This window comes from Acinonyx jubatus, chromosome C2 (assembly GCF_027475565.1).
Source record: "Acinonyx jubatus isolate Ajub_Pintada_27869175 chromosome C2, VMU_Ajub_asm_v1.0, whole genome shotgun sequence".
In the NCBI taxonomy this organism is placed as follows: domain Eukaryota; kingdom Metazoa; phylum Chordata; class Mammalia; order Carnivora; family Felidae; genus Acinonyx; species Acinonyx jubatus.
Genome location: NC_069384.1, coordinates 137,675,832 through 137,693,418, shown reverse-complemented (window position 1 = coordinate 137,693,418; position 17,587 = coordinate 137,675,832). Strand labels below are relative to the sequence as shown.

At 37.0% G+C, this 17,587-nt stretch overlaps 1 protein-coding gene across 7 annotated transcripts in view; it reads right to left on the bottom strand.

The window, feature by feature from the left end:
- UBE2E2 (ubiquitin conjugating enzyme E2 E2) overlaps positions 1 to 17,587 on the bottom strand; it is a 371,623-nt gene that overhangs the window by 158,685 nt on the left and 195,351 nt on the right. The gene's annotated exons all lie outside the window — the stretch shown is intronic.

Here is a 17,587-nt window from a genome sequence, read left to right as displayed (position 1 = left end):
TAGAATAAAAATCTTCTAAATATTATAAATAATCTCATCAGATATTAAAAAATCGGTTTCAAGTCTAATGTAATCATTTTTAGAAATGCGTTTAAATGCTGGCATCATTTGTTAGTTTTTGGCTTTTCCTTTCACTCCACTTTTTAACTATTAAGCATGAACAGTGTTCATTCAAATAAACAGTAATTTGCACTTTATGGCACTCTTCAGCCCACAATCTTACAGCATTAATTAATTAAGAAGGAGCTATTTCTCCAAAATCAGGTCAATCAGAATTAAGAAAGGCAAAGACTCTGTTGTTTTTTTTCCTCTACACAGAGACTTAAATTTGAAACTGCTTGTGATTTAACTACCGTATTTGATAAAACAGGGAATACTTTACATAAATCACTGCAAAGCTGATCTCTGGACATCGCAGTAGGACATTTATCCAAATCCTCTGGATCAAAAGTTATACATTACCATATGATCATGATTAGTAGGGTTTACCTACATGCTTTTAGTTACTAGATTTAAAGATGGTTTTACATGTACTGTTTGCTAGAACTTAATTAGTAATGTACATTATAATCTGATGACTATTTATCAGCCTGAACTGCAGTATGTGAGCTAACTTGGCTACATTCTTATTGAAAATATTTTGAATTAATCTCTAAATACTAAGGTTTTATTTTCACTACTAACTGCATTTCCATAATGTCATAATTTATGATACAAAACAACCAAACACAGGCTCTTAACTCCAGCTTGCAGGCCTTATATATTTTAAATGGATACTGTCTGAGAAAAGGAAGATTATTCTATACATAGTGGTTAATGAAAATGAAGTTATTTTCAAGGACTAAATATCTGCTTATACTTATTTTAATTGTAAAGCTCTGTTTTGTTTTTAAAAGGAGATCCAAAGATATGTCAAAAGTGATGATAAATCTGCAAATTCCATTATGCAACTCACAACATAGCTCTATTAAGTATGTTATCTAAGGAAAGGATAAGAAAATTAATAGCTGATATATACTAGAGCTCAAGAGAAATCAGAATTTTTAATGATTAGAATCTACCCATAGTAAATATACTATACTGTACTCATGCCATTTCCCGAGAGTAACAAAAATTGGAGACTACATCTCCTATTAAGAAAAGAGACAATCTGGGGTGCCTGGGTGGCTCAGTTGGCTAAGCGTCAGACTTCAGCTCAGGTCACGATCTCGCAGTTCGTGGGTTCAAGCCCCGCGTTGGGCTCTGTGCTTACAGCTCAGAGCCTGGAGCCTGTTTCAGATTCTTTGTCTCCCTCTCTCTCTGACCCACCCCTTTCATGCTCTATCTCTCTCTGTCTCAAAAATAAATAAACGTTAAAAAAAATTTTAAGAAAAGAGACAATCTTTTGTCTCTTTTGTCTGAAGAGACAAAGTAAACTAATACTGAATAGATGAAGTAAACTAAATGAAAAAGTAAACTAATACTGATCTAGACATCCAAATTTTTTAATCCATTAAGTGATGCTATCTAATACATTGCACATATTGAACTCACAAACAAAATTCGCTGATTTCCAAACAGTAAAAATCCATCTTCTTGCATAGTGAACTCAGTATGCAATAAAGCCTGACTCTTCAGTGGAGAACAATGATTTTCAAGTGGTGTTCCTGTAAGTTATTTACAAGACCTCTCCCTTGTCCCCAACCTTATTTAGAGAAGTGGGGGGATGTATTAGTGAGTTTTAGCTTTGTGTTTCTACCCCAAACAGAAGAGCCCAGCTTTTACATGCTCTATAGTTTGGGATCAAATTTTGTTTAAGCAAAGGGTCCACAGTTTGCACAAAAAAATCCCAAGCCCAAAATACTGTAAACCAATTTACAAACAGATGACCTTCTCCTTCTATTTTCCCCTGACCCACTGCCCCTTACATACACACGTTCCCTACATTTCAGACACTTAACAGCACCAGAGTCAAAAATTGGGGATGGGAGGTAAGAGTGGAGAAAAGCAAAGGAAGAGATACCATAGTCGTGAAACTAATGTTAGATGTTATCATCCTACTGAAGTTGAACATGCATGGACCCTTATGTGTTTGAACAGATTAAGAGGTATGACTCTCTATTAACAAAATTTGTTTTCGAGAGCCCTGTGTAAATATCAGTGTCACTTCAATACTTGAGGGGCTCCACTAACACATGTACTCTTTGTCTCTGCTTATCAATAAGAGTGTTACCAGTGACAGTAAGGACACTAGAGAGTTTCTAGAAAGCCAGGCAGAGCACTGTCATTATCTCTGTTCATATATCCAATGTTGCTGATGGGAGTAACAAAAAAGAAATCTGTATAGATTATTTTCTTTCAAAAAACTTAAAAGAAAACCCAATTCCATAATGCAAGAAAAGAAAAGAATGGGCAGTGTTCTCAAATTGCTTTTTCAAATGCCTCAAAAGTTCCTGGAAATCTTTTAATACTCTATTACCAGGTAAAACTCTCCAACGAATTCACAAGGCTCTATTAAACATCCTTTCCACACTGTTTAGACAATACATTTAATTCTTAACAGTGGTTCAAAGAATGTATTGGCCAATACATTAAAACATCTTTTGAATACTTGTAAATTAGCTAGGAATTTTCTACATGATTCATAAACTGTACATTCAGGGATTTTTCTTACCATCCCCCACTGCCCAAAATTATTCTTTTTCAGACATGAAGACTTTTTTTTTTAGTTTTAATACCAGATTTTACTTTTATATCCTTACATAAAGAAAAGGTTTATTCTTCAAGTAATTTATATCTGAGGGCAGAGATAGAGGAAGGAGAAATAGCAGCAATAATCTGGAGAAAAAGGTACGTAATTTACTAAAGTGGGATAAGTGGATTTAATGTCTCATGTGAGAATATAATATATGGATGTGAAAGTTAAAATTTTCAAATAATGATAAGTTGTTTTCATTCAAAGATAAAATAGGCACCTCAGGATCTACCTGTTTTCTGCTACTCATCAATAATACTACGTTGTGTGTAACAGGAATATAGTGGAATGATAGCATCTTAATGAAAAGTTCCTTCAGAGACTTCAAAGAAATGTTAAGCATGGTTAAGCAGTTTCTGTTAGTTACATGACAGGACACATTAGTGGAAACCTAGTAAGAGCATGGATTTCTAGGACAGACCTTAGTTTTAATTCTAGCTTAACTATGATTTTAGGTAAGTCATTTAACCTCTTTGAGCCTTATTTTTCTCACATACAAAACAGGTGTGCTTGTCCTGCAAGACCATTGTGAGGATCATGAATAATGTGCGTGAAGTATCCAGCAGAGTGCATGTAGTAGGTCTCAGTAAAGGTAACGAAATTAAGTCTTCAGTTAACTGGTTCTTCTATAAATAATAAGAGGAAAAATACGAGAACCACAAACTATGGAAAAGTTACCACAACCTCAGTAAACATTAAAAAAAATAATTACACCACGACACAGAATTTCAAGCAACAGCAATCCCAATGTCAGGATAGGAGAAATTGTAAATGTAGAATGCTTGATGTGTGAGTTTAGCTGAGAAACTTTCAGGCTAGCTGGTGGCAACCATTCTCTTAGTCAGACTGCTGCTTCTCCAACTCTCCCTTCAGAGAAACTTTCAGGCCAGCATCTTTTTTCATTTTTTTAATTTATTTTTATTTTAAGTAATCTCTTGTCCGGCGTAGGGTTTGAACTCACAACCCTGAGATCAAGAGTCACATGCTCTACTAAGTCAGTCAGGCACCCCAGGCCAGCATCTTTTAACTGCCCAATTGGCATGGACCCACGTGGACCTCCATGATATTAAACAAAACAAAGGAAGCAGACGCACCTTTCTGAGATTTTCTCATCCTTTCAGTTGTATCAACAATCTCTGAGCCACATAGGCTCAAAATCTCAAAGTGTTTTTTTTATACCAAAGCCTGTCAAGATTTCCTTTGTCATATCTCAAGCAAACATCTCAAAACCTTTTCATTTCTATTCTCCAAGCTCCAATTTCCTGTAAAGATAGATTAATCCTGTAAAATGGATTAATTCTCATAACAGACCATTTGTCCCATCCCACTCCACTGCTGCAAAGCCCCCAATGACTCTTTACTATCTTTTGCAGCTTCTCAACGTGAGGCCTTTGGGCTACCTGCGGCAGAATCACCCATACAGTTGTGCAGATGCACTGGCCAAATCCATATCCACTCAATAAAATGCTCAGCAATGGGATGCAGCATTTCACAAACTTCTCACGTGTTTTTACTACACAGAAGCTTGTGAACAGCTAACTATAAAATAAATATCACCACCACTAAGAATAACAGCCAACAAACTAAATGCTTCATAACAACCCTGTGAAGTAGATATTATCACTATCAAGCACTTGACACAGGAAGAACGAGGAAGAGAAAGGTTAAGTAACTTTGCCCTGGGTCAACAGCTTGAAAGTGGTGGAAATAAGATTAGAGTTCAATCAGTCTGCACCCAGGTTCTATGTTTTTAAAGCACTATATAGACCACTTCAGGCCATCATTCAAGGACCCCGAGTCTCAAAACCTAACCTTCCCTGCTATCCAATGTGAGTATGTCCTTTCATCTCTGTAGATTCTCATTGTTTCACTGAGGTCATTAGACCCTTGAACTGAAACTGAGGTAAGTAAAGAGGTCATTATGTTATAATAAATCCAACAGAGCAAACTCCTGAGTGCAAATACAAGGGCTCCAGCTCCAGGTCTCTGGCTTCCTTCTTTCTTTGTGGTGGCTTCATGGTCCAGCTGGTAGCAAGACAGTTCTAGGATCTCCCAATCCTTGTATCTAGATAGGACCACTTCCAGAGGAGGAAGAGAGAGCACCACGTCCCATGTTCTCTTCCACAGAAGTGAGGAAAACATCTCTAGACCCCACACAGCAGACTGTCCCTCATGTCTCATTGCTCAGGACAATCTACACAAGGGAAATACGATTATTATTAGTGGCTCGGACTAATTACTGAGGTGGAATGGATATGAGGGTTAACTGTCAGGACCACGATACTCATTTTTCTACATTGGTTCATACTACATTCCTGTCTAGGGTATTTTCCCTTCTCCATTTCTTTCTTTCACGGAAAACTTAGTTAAGTTTTTCCAACCTCATTGCTCACCCATCTTCCACCCCTCCCTCCCTCCTTCCATCCATCCAATATGTTTGAAATGTCAAAAATGATGAGCCAAAGGCACCTGGGTGGCTAAGTCAGTTAAGTGACTGACTCTTAATTTTGGCTCAGGTCATGATCTCACAGTTCATGGGTTCGAGTGCTGCATGCACTCAGTGTAGGGCCTGACTGGGATTCTCTCTCTCCCTCTCTCTGTCCCTCCCCCCACTCAAGCTCTCTTTCTCTCTCTTTTAAAATAAATAAATAAACAAAAAATAAATTAAAAAAGAATGAGCCAAACACTACTAAAGACCTGAATCTACAATGGCAAGGTAGACAGACACAGTCTCTGTCCTCATAGAGCTTATGTTCTGGCATGATACCAGACTAATGTCACAAAAGCAGACCAAGCAAGAGTAGTACTTGCAGGCTATAGTAAGAGTTGTAAATTATAAAGGCAACCAACAGCGAGAGAGGGAGCTATTTTAGCTATGTGGTTGTAAAGAAAAGCTTCACTTTATAGTGATATTTAAGCTAAAAACCATAGAATAAGAAGGAGCCATGTAAGAAATGGGAGAGAATCAGGGATGCCTGGGTGGCTCAGTCAGTTGAGTGTCTGGCTTCTGCTCAGGTCACAATCTCCCGGTTCATGAGTTCGAGCCCCACATCGGGCTCTGTGCTGACAGCTCAGAGCCTGGAGCCTGCTTCTGATTCTGTGTCTCTCTCTTTCTCAGCCCTTCCCCCCTGAAAAATGAATACATGTTAACAAGAAATAAAAAAAAGAAAAGAAATGGGAGGGAATCAGAATGTGCAAAGTCCCCATGATGGGAAAGCAGCAGCTTTGAGAACCTGAAAGAGGGCCTCAAATTGAGTAAGAAGTGTGGGAGGATGAGGGCTCAGAGGCTGAGTCATACAGGGTCTTCAAAGGCACAGTAGGAAGCTCACAGTTCAATTTTATTTCAAGCATTATGCAAAGTCAACAGAGACATAATATCATTTATATATTATTAAGAACAGTTAGGCTACTATATAGATGCTGGACTGAGCATGGGTTGGGGTGGCAAGAATATAAGCAAGCAGAACAGAAGATTATAAAGAGGAGAAGCTGATGGTTTCATTTTGTAGGCACAATGGATAGATCTCAGGGGTAAACAGCTCAGAAGGATGAAGGAGAGGTAAAAATTGATTCCGAGTTCTGGCTGAGCTACTAGGTGAGTGACATGCTAGTGTTATGAGTTGAAAAGAGACTGGGGGGAGGGGTGAGAAGGTTGCAAGTAAGTTTGGAGAGTAAAATCAACTGCTCCCATTGAACATGTAAAATTTGAGATGTTTGTGAGACATCTACATGAAGTGTCAAATAGGTAGTTGAACAGGTGAGTGTGGAGTTCTGGGGAGAGAACAGAGTTGGAGATACACACATAATGCGTGCGCGCGCACACACACACACACACACACAACACACACAAGTCATTAGCATAAAGAAGTTATTATACTATGACAATCATATTATACAATTTGAAGAGGATATGCTTAGATGTAGCTTTTTTGGCGTTTAGCCTGTCTGGCGTTCTCGGAGTTTCCTGGATCTACAGTTTGGTATCTGACATGAATTTGGGGAAATTCTCAGTCATTGTTGCTTCAAATACCTCTGTTCTTTTCTTTCTTGCTTGCTTTTCTCCTACATTATTTCCATTACATAAATGTTACACTATTTGTACCTGTCCCACAGTTTATGGATATTCTGTTTGTTTTTTTCAGTCTCTTTGCTTTTCCTTTTTGGAAGTTTTTATTGATATATCATCAAGCTCAGAGATTCTCTCCTCAGCCATGTCCAGTCTACTAATGAGCCCACTGAAAGCATTCTGTATTTCTGTTACAGTGTTTTTGATCTCTAATTTCTTTTTGATTCTTTCCTAGAATTTCTATCTCTCTGCTTACCATGCCCACGTTTATGCATCCTATTTTAACCATTAGAACCCTCAGCATTCTAATCATAGTTTGTTTTAAATTCCCAGTCTGATAATTCCAACATTCCTGTCATATTGGAGTCTGGTTCTGTTGCTTGTTCTGTCCCTTCAACCTGTCTTTTTTGCCTTGTAGTATGCCCTATGATTTTAGCTGTGTGTGATGTACTGGGTAAAGGGAACTGTTTTTTCAATAAATGGCCTTTTAATAATGTGGTGGCAAGGTACAGAGATAGGGAAAGCATTCATTAGTTCTAAGATTAGATCTCAATCTTTTAGTGAGCCTTTGCCTCTGAACTGAAAACTTTGTGAGGGCTTCTCAGTTTTCCCTCCAACTTCGGTGGGACAGGATAGAGTGGGCTAGAGATGGATATATGGATATTTCCATTCTCTAGGTCAGTTAGGCCCTGATTAGTCCCCAGTAGTTTAGGTTCTGGTGAAACATTTTCTCTGGAGGGCAGCCTTTGTTATAAAGGACAAGATGCTCTGGAGCATTTCAGAATGGTTCTTTTCACTTACCCCTCCCAGAAGTAGAAGGGGTTCACTGTGAGAACCTAGTCAAACTATTGGAGGTAAAACCAGGAAAGTATAGAGACCCCCTATGACTGCCCCCACCCCTGGACTTTTTAACTCTCAGATGTATCCACTCTGAACCTCAAGAAATTCATGGGTTGTAGTTTAGGTTTTCCCACCCCAATACTGGTTCCCACAGAGATTTCTGCTTTCGTAAGCTGTGATTCCCTGTATTCACCTGCAATTCCAATTTTGGGGACAGTGGTTTGCCCTGTGACCTCACTCTTCTGACAGAACTAAGGAGAGTTGTTGTTCTTTCAGTTTCTTCAGCTTTTTCAGTTAGGACAAAGTGACAACTTATAAGCTCCTTACATGCTGAACCAGAAGCTGGAGATCTCTTCATTTTTTAAATTATAAATTTTAGAGACAGATGGGATTTTAGATATTATCTTGTTGAATCACCTCTTTATAAAGACAAAAAATCATGGAGAGTAAAGGTAAATGACTTGTTCAAGTACCTAAGGCTGAGTACCTAGAGCTATTTAAAGTCATCAGAACCTGGTTAGACCCCAGTGTTCCCTACTTCCTGGCTGCAATTAAAAAGCAGTTCTGTTTTAAGAGCATTGCAGTTACATTTAAAGGAAAAAAAAAGAATCCTTATTCATAGAGACATGTACTGAAATATTTATAAGGAAATGATGTGATGCCTTGGATTTGCTTTGAAATCTGAAGTGAGATGATGGTTGTTAGGAGTATAGTTAAAACATGAATGGCCATGTGTTGACAAATGTGATGGGAAAACAGGTTCATTGTAATAATCTACTTTGTATATGACTGAAAATTTCCATAGTCAAATGATAAACACAGTTAAAAGTAGAAAAGAATGAAACAAATGTTATTTTGACTCTAATTATCCATTCTTATCTCTAAAAGAATTGGTGTTATTATTAGAAGGCTTGTAAGTAAGCATGCATTGAAAGCTGATACCAACTCAAAAATTACTTGGTTTAGTACACCTGCCAAATCATGAAGGTAAAATAAACTGTACCATTTATAAATCAAATTGCTTTATTTATATAAAATTCAGTCATACTTCTCTAAACTTCTCCATTATTTTTATTACCTTATAGCTATCAGAGTACTTTAGCCCCAGCTGAGATCAAACTGACACAATACATAGCTACGAATCTTTTACACAATACATTAACTCAATTTGCTTTTTCATTCTCAAATGAAGTATTTTGCCTGCTGCAGAGGAATTTTCATTAATGGTACCATTTGTACAAGACATTAAAAGAAATGCTCATAAATCCAAGCAATAGGATTGAAGTTTCTATTTTACTCTTATAAACCAGAAAAAAAGGTCATCAAATTCAGTTATCAATTAAGGCAAACAGGAAAATCTAAGGTATTCAAGTCCATTAATATTTGTTCTCCAATAAGGAAGGCTACCTAATCCCCTATTAGAGGAGATATCTCAGTTGGCTACTTCTTTAGTGACTGATTGTGGATAAATGAATTCAGTTAGGAAATCATTTGTACCTCAGTGTGATAACTGGAAGCCTTTGCTATCTTTCATTAATATTGTACAACAAACCATGTAGTCTGTGCTTTATTTCTTAGACATACCTGGTTGAATATAGAAAAGAAGCTCCTTAAAGAGTTATGTCTTATTTAATTTGGTATTTTCTACAGATCTTGGCACAGGAAGTAACTAGTGAATTAAATAAAATTATCGAATGGTATTTGTATTTCCACATTAGGGAAGAAAAGTTTGAAGGAAAATTCTTAAAATATTCGTTCACTCTCTGCACTCTCAAAATTCTCAGTATCACGTCACTATTCAAGAGGTCAACCAGTAGACTCAGTAACTAAGTCCAGCAAAATGAGCCTTCCCAAGCATCACAGATTGAAGGACAGTGTAGGGATTCTGTCTTCAGTATTCCACTAGTAAGGCACGCATTCCACTGCTAAGGCACAAACAGGTAGCATAAGTCCTACGTACTACTGATCTTAAGATTCAAGAAGGAATGTGGGATTTATGACCGTACTCTCATTGATAACATTTCATGAGTATCCTAATAAAAACTTCATACATTTTGCAAAACCATAGTTGCCCATATTGCAGTTTAAGGTATGTGTGTTAAGCACCTAGTACCTATTACGATAACTGGTTTAGAAATGAATAAGTATACTGGCCATGCAACAAGCACCATACAGATTATAGCTTCAGTCTGTTACAGAGTAATTAAAAGCAGTTAGAAGTAAAAGAAAACCAAGAACTCTTATCTAGGCTGGCAATATATTAACTGTCATCCTGATAAGAAAGAAACAATTGTTAACCATTAAAATGAGTTATGACAAAAATAGAGATACACTCCCATATTAAATCTTGAGAAAATGTTATGCATATTGAGTACAGAAAAATGAAATAACAGAGCTCTATTTTCATATCCTTACTGTAAGATAAATAATAATGAAAATGTGAGACAACTGCAGTGAAGGATTTAAACAATTATCTTTAGTTTACTTCATAATGCATTGCTAACGTACTACACCTCCAAAATACCAGTAGCTATAAAACTGTTCTATATGCAAGAGAAAAAAAAAACAGTAACAACTTCAGAGACTCTAAAGCTTTGACTTTGAATGTTGTGATTCTTTAACACAGTAGGGACCTTTTAAACAAGAACTGTAAACTGAAGAATCTTCGATGTATATTCTAAGTAGACAACAAAGAAAAAAAAAAAACAGTCTTTAAGAATGTACTGACTTGACCAGTATGGGAGGGTGTTCACTCACTTCTGAACCTAAGGGCCAACATTTGCAGAAAAGCTAAATAGGATCTAGAACTTGGTGATTCAAGTCTCAGGATAGGAGGGGCACCTGGGTGGCTCAGTAGGTTGGGCATCTGACATCTGCTCAGGTCATGATCTTGCGGTTCTTAAGTTCGGGCACCGCACTGGGCTCTGTGCTGTCAACGTGGAGCCCACTTTGGATCTTCTGTTCCCTCCTGGCTGCCCTTTCCCCTCATACTCTCATTATCACTCTCAAAAATAAATGAACATTAAAAAAATGGGGCATCTGGGTGGCTCAGTCAGTTAACTGTCCAACTTCGGCTCAGGTCACGATCTCACTGTGAGTGAGTTCGAGCCCCACGTCGGGTTCTGTGCTGACAGCTCAGAGCCTGGAGCCTGCTTCAGATTCTGTGTCTCCCTCTCTCTCTGCTCCTCTTCCACTCATGCTCTGTCTCTCAAAAATAAATAAATGTTTAAAAAAAAGAATCTGAGGACAGGAAAGAACTTTAAATGTCATCTTGTCTAAAACCTTCATTGTACCTTCCTCACTACTCATTGTCTACCATTAGCTTGAATGCCACCTTCAGATCTCCCATTCATACAACCTATACTATTTCTAGCTTGCTCTGTTACTGCTTCTTTAAGTTGAGTAAAAATTTGCCTTTTTGAAGCTTTATGCACTATTACCTGTTCTGCTTCTGGAAACAGAATAAGCCAAATCTCTCTTGTATCTGACAACCCACAGGTATATGGAATAACTCTCTGTTCCTTCTCTATGCAAAACAATCGTGGTTGCCTCAAAGACTTTCTTTTTTTTTTATTCCTACATAGGGCTGAGGTCCTGGCAGACACCCTTACAGGTGTCACAAGCTAATAACTGAAGAACATCTTGTCTTCAGACATATTTGTTTACCTGGTCAATATTTTAACATTTTTATAAAGATGCATGGATTTTTGGCTTCTCTTGAAAAATGGTAGATGTGGCAACACTCAACTGGTGACACTGAACTGCAGCTGAGTAGTGGCAAGGTAGATGATGCACTTGACTCCAGTAAACCACTATTTCCCCATCATTCAAGGGTCATCTCTCAAAAAGAACCTACATTTCTATCTAAAATGGCCAGGCTGGGGCATCTGGGTGGCTCAGTTGGTTAAGCATCCGACTTTGGCTCAGGTCATGATCTAACAGTTTGTGGGTTCAAGCCTTGCGTCGGGCTCTGGGCTGATACCTCAGAGCCTGGAGTCTGCTTCAGATTCTGTGTCTCCCTCTCTCTCTGTTCCCTCACACCCCGACTCACACTCTGTATCTCTATCTCTCAAAAATAAATAAATATTAAAAAATAAAATAAAATGGCCAGGTTATCCACTGTCCCTTCTTTTTCACTGTCTTTTGTCAATGTGCTCTTAAGTACCTAAGAAAATTCTCTCTTTAAAAAGTAATCTCTTAAAGAACGCAATATTCTAGTGTGATCTGATCAACATCAATTACCAACTTCTTAACTCCCTTGATTTGGAATATATACATGTATACATACATGTATATACAGGTACGTATACATGTATACAATTACCAACTTCTTAACTCCCTTGATTTGGAATATATACATGTATACATACATGTATATACAGGTACGTATACATGTATACAATTACCAACTTCTTAACTCCCTTGATTTGGAATATATACATGTATACATACATGTATATACAGGTACGTATACATGTATACAATTACCAACTTCTTAACTCCCTTGATTTGGAATATATACATGTATACATACATGTATATACAGGTATGTATACATGTATATATAATTCTTAAAATTATTCATTTACTCATTCAGCATCACATAACATCTAGTTGGTTATTTTGGACACCACCATTAAACTTTTGACTCATTGACCAACATATCTCCTGCTATCATGATACCACTTGTCTCTCATTCAGTAACTGTGCCACTATTTGGAAAAGCCAAACTTGGTATCTTCCATTTGTTCCTGTTAAGATCATCCTCTGGATCAGCATAAGAGCATCTCCTAAGCCAGGTAATGCTAGACTCTAAGAGATATCTAACTATGTAAGTATCTGTATCTACCACAAACACACAAAGTATTTTCTGTTGAATTTGTTTAAATGATCTGAGAATGTGTAAGTACAGATTCTCAGATCATTTAGCTGACTTTCAAGGTAACAGAGAAACACATTAACAATCCTCATGAGGTGCTTAAACACTACTAGTTCACACAATGTAAGGTAAGTCATGCCCCTTTGGAAGAGTTTTCACTTTCACAAAAGTTATCCTTAATACTAAAACTCAAATCTTGCTTCCTGTAACTTTTGCTCTTACTCATTTGAAAGCAAAAAGAATCACCATGCTACCTCTTCTACATAATCCACACACCCTCCTTTTTATATATCAAAAAACAGTTATTTTCCTCAAGTTTACTGAGTTCCTGACTAGGCAACATCTAGTGTGGGATTTTGTGTGCCTAATCACAAAGACAGAAAAGTGTAATGTAAATGTAAAGACTACTCTTTTCCTGCAGAGAAAAGGAAGACTCTTACGGAGAAGATTTCATAGAAGAAATGGATTTACACTAAACTTTAAGTATGCATATCAACAGATCTATCATGATTCAATACTTAGTGAAAATTCTTGCCTCTGGTACAGATGATGAAAATACTGTGAATGCATGTCTTGGAAGTTACAACTATGAACATCATTCGTCCCTATAATACAGATAAAAGGAATAGTCACTGACAGATTATGCGGCATTGTTAATTAGAAGTGCCTATCTTCTGCATTATTCTCTAGTAACCCAATTACTTTAGGTTTCATATCCAACAGTAAAGAGCCTCATTTAGACTTTAAATTGCATATACACCTTAAGAATACAATGTGACTGACTAGAGGATTGTCAATTAAAATTATTTTTCCAAATCACAAAATCACAGAAATTAAATTTAGAATTTAAATATCTAAAAATAGAAAAATGGCTAAATGAATTACAATACAGTCATACAGTAAAATAGTATGAAGTCATTAAAAATGATATATTCGAAGATTAATGGTAGAGGGAAGTGCTCAGTGAAAAAAGTAAAATACAAAATTTATTTCATCCAATTTCTATAAAAATTACATACACACACACACACACACACACACACTCACACACACAGAATAGAAACCTGAAAAGAGGGGTGCCTGGGTGGCTCAGTCTAGTTTAGCGTCTGACTCTTGATTTTGGCTCAGGTCATGATCTCAGAGTCATGAGATTGAGCCCTATGTCAGGCTCTGTGCTGACATCATGGAGGCTGCGTGGAACTCTCTCTGCCCCTTCTGGGCACGTGTACGCTCTCTCTCTCTCTCTCAAAATAAATTAAAAAAAAAAAAAAAGGAACCCTTAAAGATATCAACATGCTGATATCAATCATCCCTGGATGACAAGATCACAGATGGTTTTCACATCTTTTTGCACTTTTTTACGTCCAAATTCTCCATAAGACTGATTTTCTTTCACAATTAAAAAAACTATTTTTATTTAGAATGTCACTAGCATTCCGGTTATGGAGTTGAACTTCATTAATAAGTAAATATCAAATTCATAGATGGTAAAAAAAATAGACATAGATTGTAGGCTCAATGAGCTTCTATTTAGCCCAAAATTGAAACTAACATAAATAATGACAATTCAGGTTAGAAAATCATTCATAAGTTCTATAGTAAATGAGGGCCACTTGTTCTAATGCCTCATCAAGTACTCCCTCTTTTAAGCATCTGCCTCCTTCTAAATGCCTAAAATGTATTTTGTTCACTTGTTCTTCTGTTTGCACACCAAGACCTAGCAGTCTACCAGCAGGAAAGCATTTTGTCAGCATCCATGCAAATCTGACTGCTGGTTTTGAAACTTCGTATTTGAGGAATGAGTCAGAAGACCTCAGGATTCCGCAGCCCTGAGCAAGAGGCAGGTGGATGGAGGTAGAGGGAGGGTTTCCCCATTGCATGTGGGTACCATGCAATTCAAACCAGCTGAGCAGGTGCCTTGAGAGAAGAAAGTATCAGTGAGACCAATGATTCATTCATTCATTTAACAAATATTTATTCAGTGTCTAATATGTGTCAGATGCCATACCAGGCACAAAGGTCGCAATGTTAACGAAACAGGACATGTCTCTGCTACCACAGAGCTCAGAGTCCAGTCTGTGTTTCTCTCTCAAGACTGCACAGCGAGCAAGTGGGAATAATCTCTGCAAAGCCACTCACCACAAAACAAAATACAAATTCCCAAATAACACCCACAACTTCCCAGGTGATTCTGATGACATACTTCCCTATGTTATTTCAAGTCCTGAGTGGATTCCACACTAGGCATCGCCATGGTGGACCTAAGGGAGATCTGGTAAGAGAAAGTGTGTTACATATTAACAACCCATCACTTGAGAGACAGAACAACAAAAAGAGCACATTCAGAGGGTGAAGGAGTGTTAACTCTTTTCTACATTTGAAGCATCTGCATAGCCAGAGACAGTAAAACTCAAGGGTTATGACTAGTGCATTAGAAAAGAAACATTTGGGAAAGAAAGTCAGGAAGTCCAGAACAGGTGCTAAGGTCTTTAATCTAGCATCCCTACTGCCAAGGGAATTTTAACCATATTAAAGTATCATTTGCAAAGTAACAGCATGACTTAAATACTGTTAAATCTGGCACTTAGAGTGCATTCCTGCTGTAATCAACACATCACATCTTCTCCTTCTACTGTTCTGATGATTCAAGGAGTCTATCTATATGCTAACATGAAAGATCTGTCATAACAGTGATTTTTTTAAGACCTTCAGAAAATAGTCTGTTATTGACAGAATGCCTATCTGGATCTGCTTTTCAACAAACAGTATTATTCAGTTACTGTATTTCAGTTACTTTTTCTTTATCAGTTACTATCTTAGCTAACAATTCTGTATAAGAGTAATGTAATTTCAGAAACATGAGAAAGGTTTAGATTTTTATTTACTAAAATTATCCTCAAGAAATCAGTAAACTCTATTCCATTATAAATCTAGAATTGGCCAAATGTATAATTGTACCTCATCTGTTATTTACTTTAAAATACTAACTGCTGATTTCAGATTTTTTTTTTTTGTCATTGACTCACAGGAAGATATGTATTTCACATCATTACCCAGGAATGGACACACACACACACACACACACACACACACACACACACACACGTATATGTGTATCTGTATATAACTGAAAGTAAAGGTTCACAAAACAATACTTATTACATGCAATGTATTCCTATCTCATCTCATCCTAAACTATAATAAACTAAACATGTTGGCCCCACTGATTTTTCACAAAGCACTGATTTGAAACTTGAAAAAAATGTCAATACAGACCACATGATGCATCTCTGTCTGCAAGTTAGCGTTTGAAGAACCTAATCGGGAACTGCGTTTCAGAGAGTGCTTGGTTAGCTTATTAAAGACCTTATTTGGGATTTTAACTCCAAAGGGAGCTGGATCCAATGTCTTTTCTTGCATCCATTATCTTTACCTGCATCTCCAATGGTGGATTCATCCTTAAGCATAAAAGATGTTAGTAATAAATTTTACTGGGGAAACAGGATTCAAAATATGGGGCTAGTCAGAAATAACATACAAGCTCCTCCATCCTTGCATGAATGGAGTAGGATTCTCTAACAAGTCCAGCGGCCTAACACCTTTTGAGTTGTATCCAAGGTCAGGAAAGTGTTCAGCTCTTGTTTCTGCACCAAACACCCTCCCCCAATTAGAAGATTCTGATGCCTAGGGGTGCCTGGGGGCTCAGTTGGTTAAGTGTCCAACTTTATCTCAGGCCATCAACTTGTGGTTGGTGAGTTCAAGCCCTGCACAGGGCTCTGTGCTGACAACTCGGAGCCTGGAGCCTGCTTTGGATTCTGGGTCTCCCTCTCTTTGCCCCTCCCCAACTCATGCTCTTTTCTCTCTCTGTCTTTCTCTCTCTCAAAAATAAGTAAACATTAAAAAAAAGAAGATTCTGATGCCTAATCAGACTGAAAAGTGAGCTGACTCCATTATTAAAGTATTATTTTCTTGCTTTAGCGCTTGCTCAAATATGTTTCAAAGAACAAAAGGGGAAATTCACTTGCCTATTAAATAGGGTTCTATGATTATTTTTGTGTCTGCTTGCTAATAAAGATGTGTAGGTGGGGCAAAATTTGGTTTGAGATTTCAGTTCACCTGAAGTAAGGCTATGACCAAAAGAACCTGAAAAAATATGAATAACCAAAGTAACTTGGATAAATCTGCAAAAGACAGGTCTGTTCTACTTTATTTGTTGCCAATATGATTCTCACGTAATAAAAAAATCAGTATTATTTTACCAAACACCTAATTTCTTTTAAACATGTTTTAAATTATAGAAAGAAATCTTTAGCAAATAATTTTTTTAGATCCTGAAATAACTACTATCTCGGTTTCTCTTCAATGAATGATCTTACTATATTCTAATCCAACTGTATACAAATTTTGTTTTTTCAAACTACAGAGGTCAGATGCTGTAGAAACTAAAATACAGCATAGAGAAATGGAAAACAGAGGATGGAAAAATAGCCTATATTTAAAGTGTTAAGGAAAGCTTAATTCTATCAAGGGGAAAAAAAACCCAAACTAATTTCAATGGGAATGTAAAAAGCTTGAGACCTAAACAGCTCCCAATTTGTCAAGTCAGAGTTTGATACTTGTTTTTATAACATGAAACAGATGCATCTTTTATAACATTAAAATGTGGATTATTAAAATGAGGTATTACTTTAAAAAAATCTGTTTCACCTCAGTAATTAAACAGAATGTACACTTCTCATTACTTTTTGCTTATTACTCTTGTTGTTTTCAAACTTTTTTGGAGGGGATACCAGAAGTTCTTACATAAAGGACTAAACGCCAGGATTGAGTTCCTAAAGTTTAAATCCGTTTGGCTGCAAACAGTTCATTCACTGTGGCATTCTTAAAGCATCTAGTGATTCCTAGCACTCTAGGCTAGGTTTGAATACTGTTGCCATTACTTATATGTGTGTAAAATGTAAAAAACAGTAATATGCACGCAACCATATGTAATAACAGTGCTATTAAAATACACTTTCTAGTTGTACCACACACAGATGTTAAAGGGAAGTAATGGATACTATGAAAA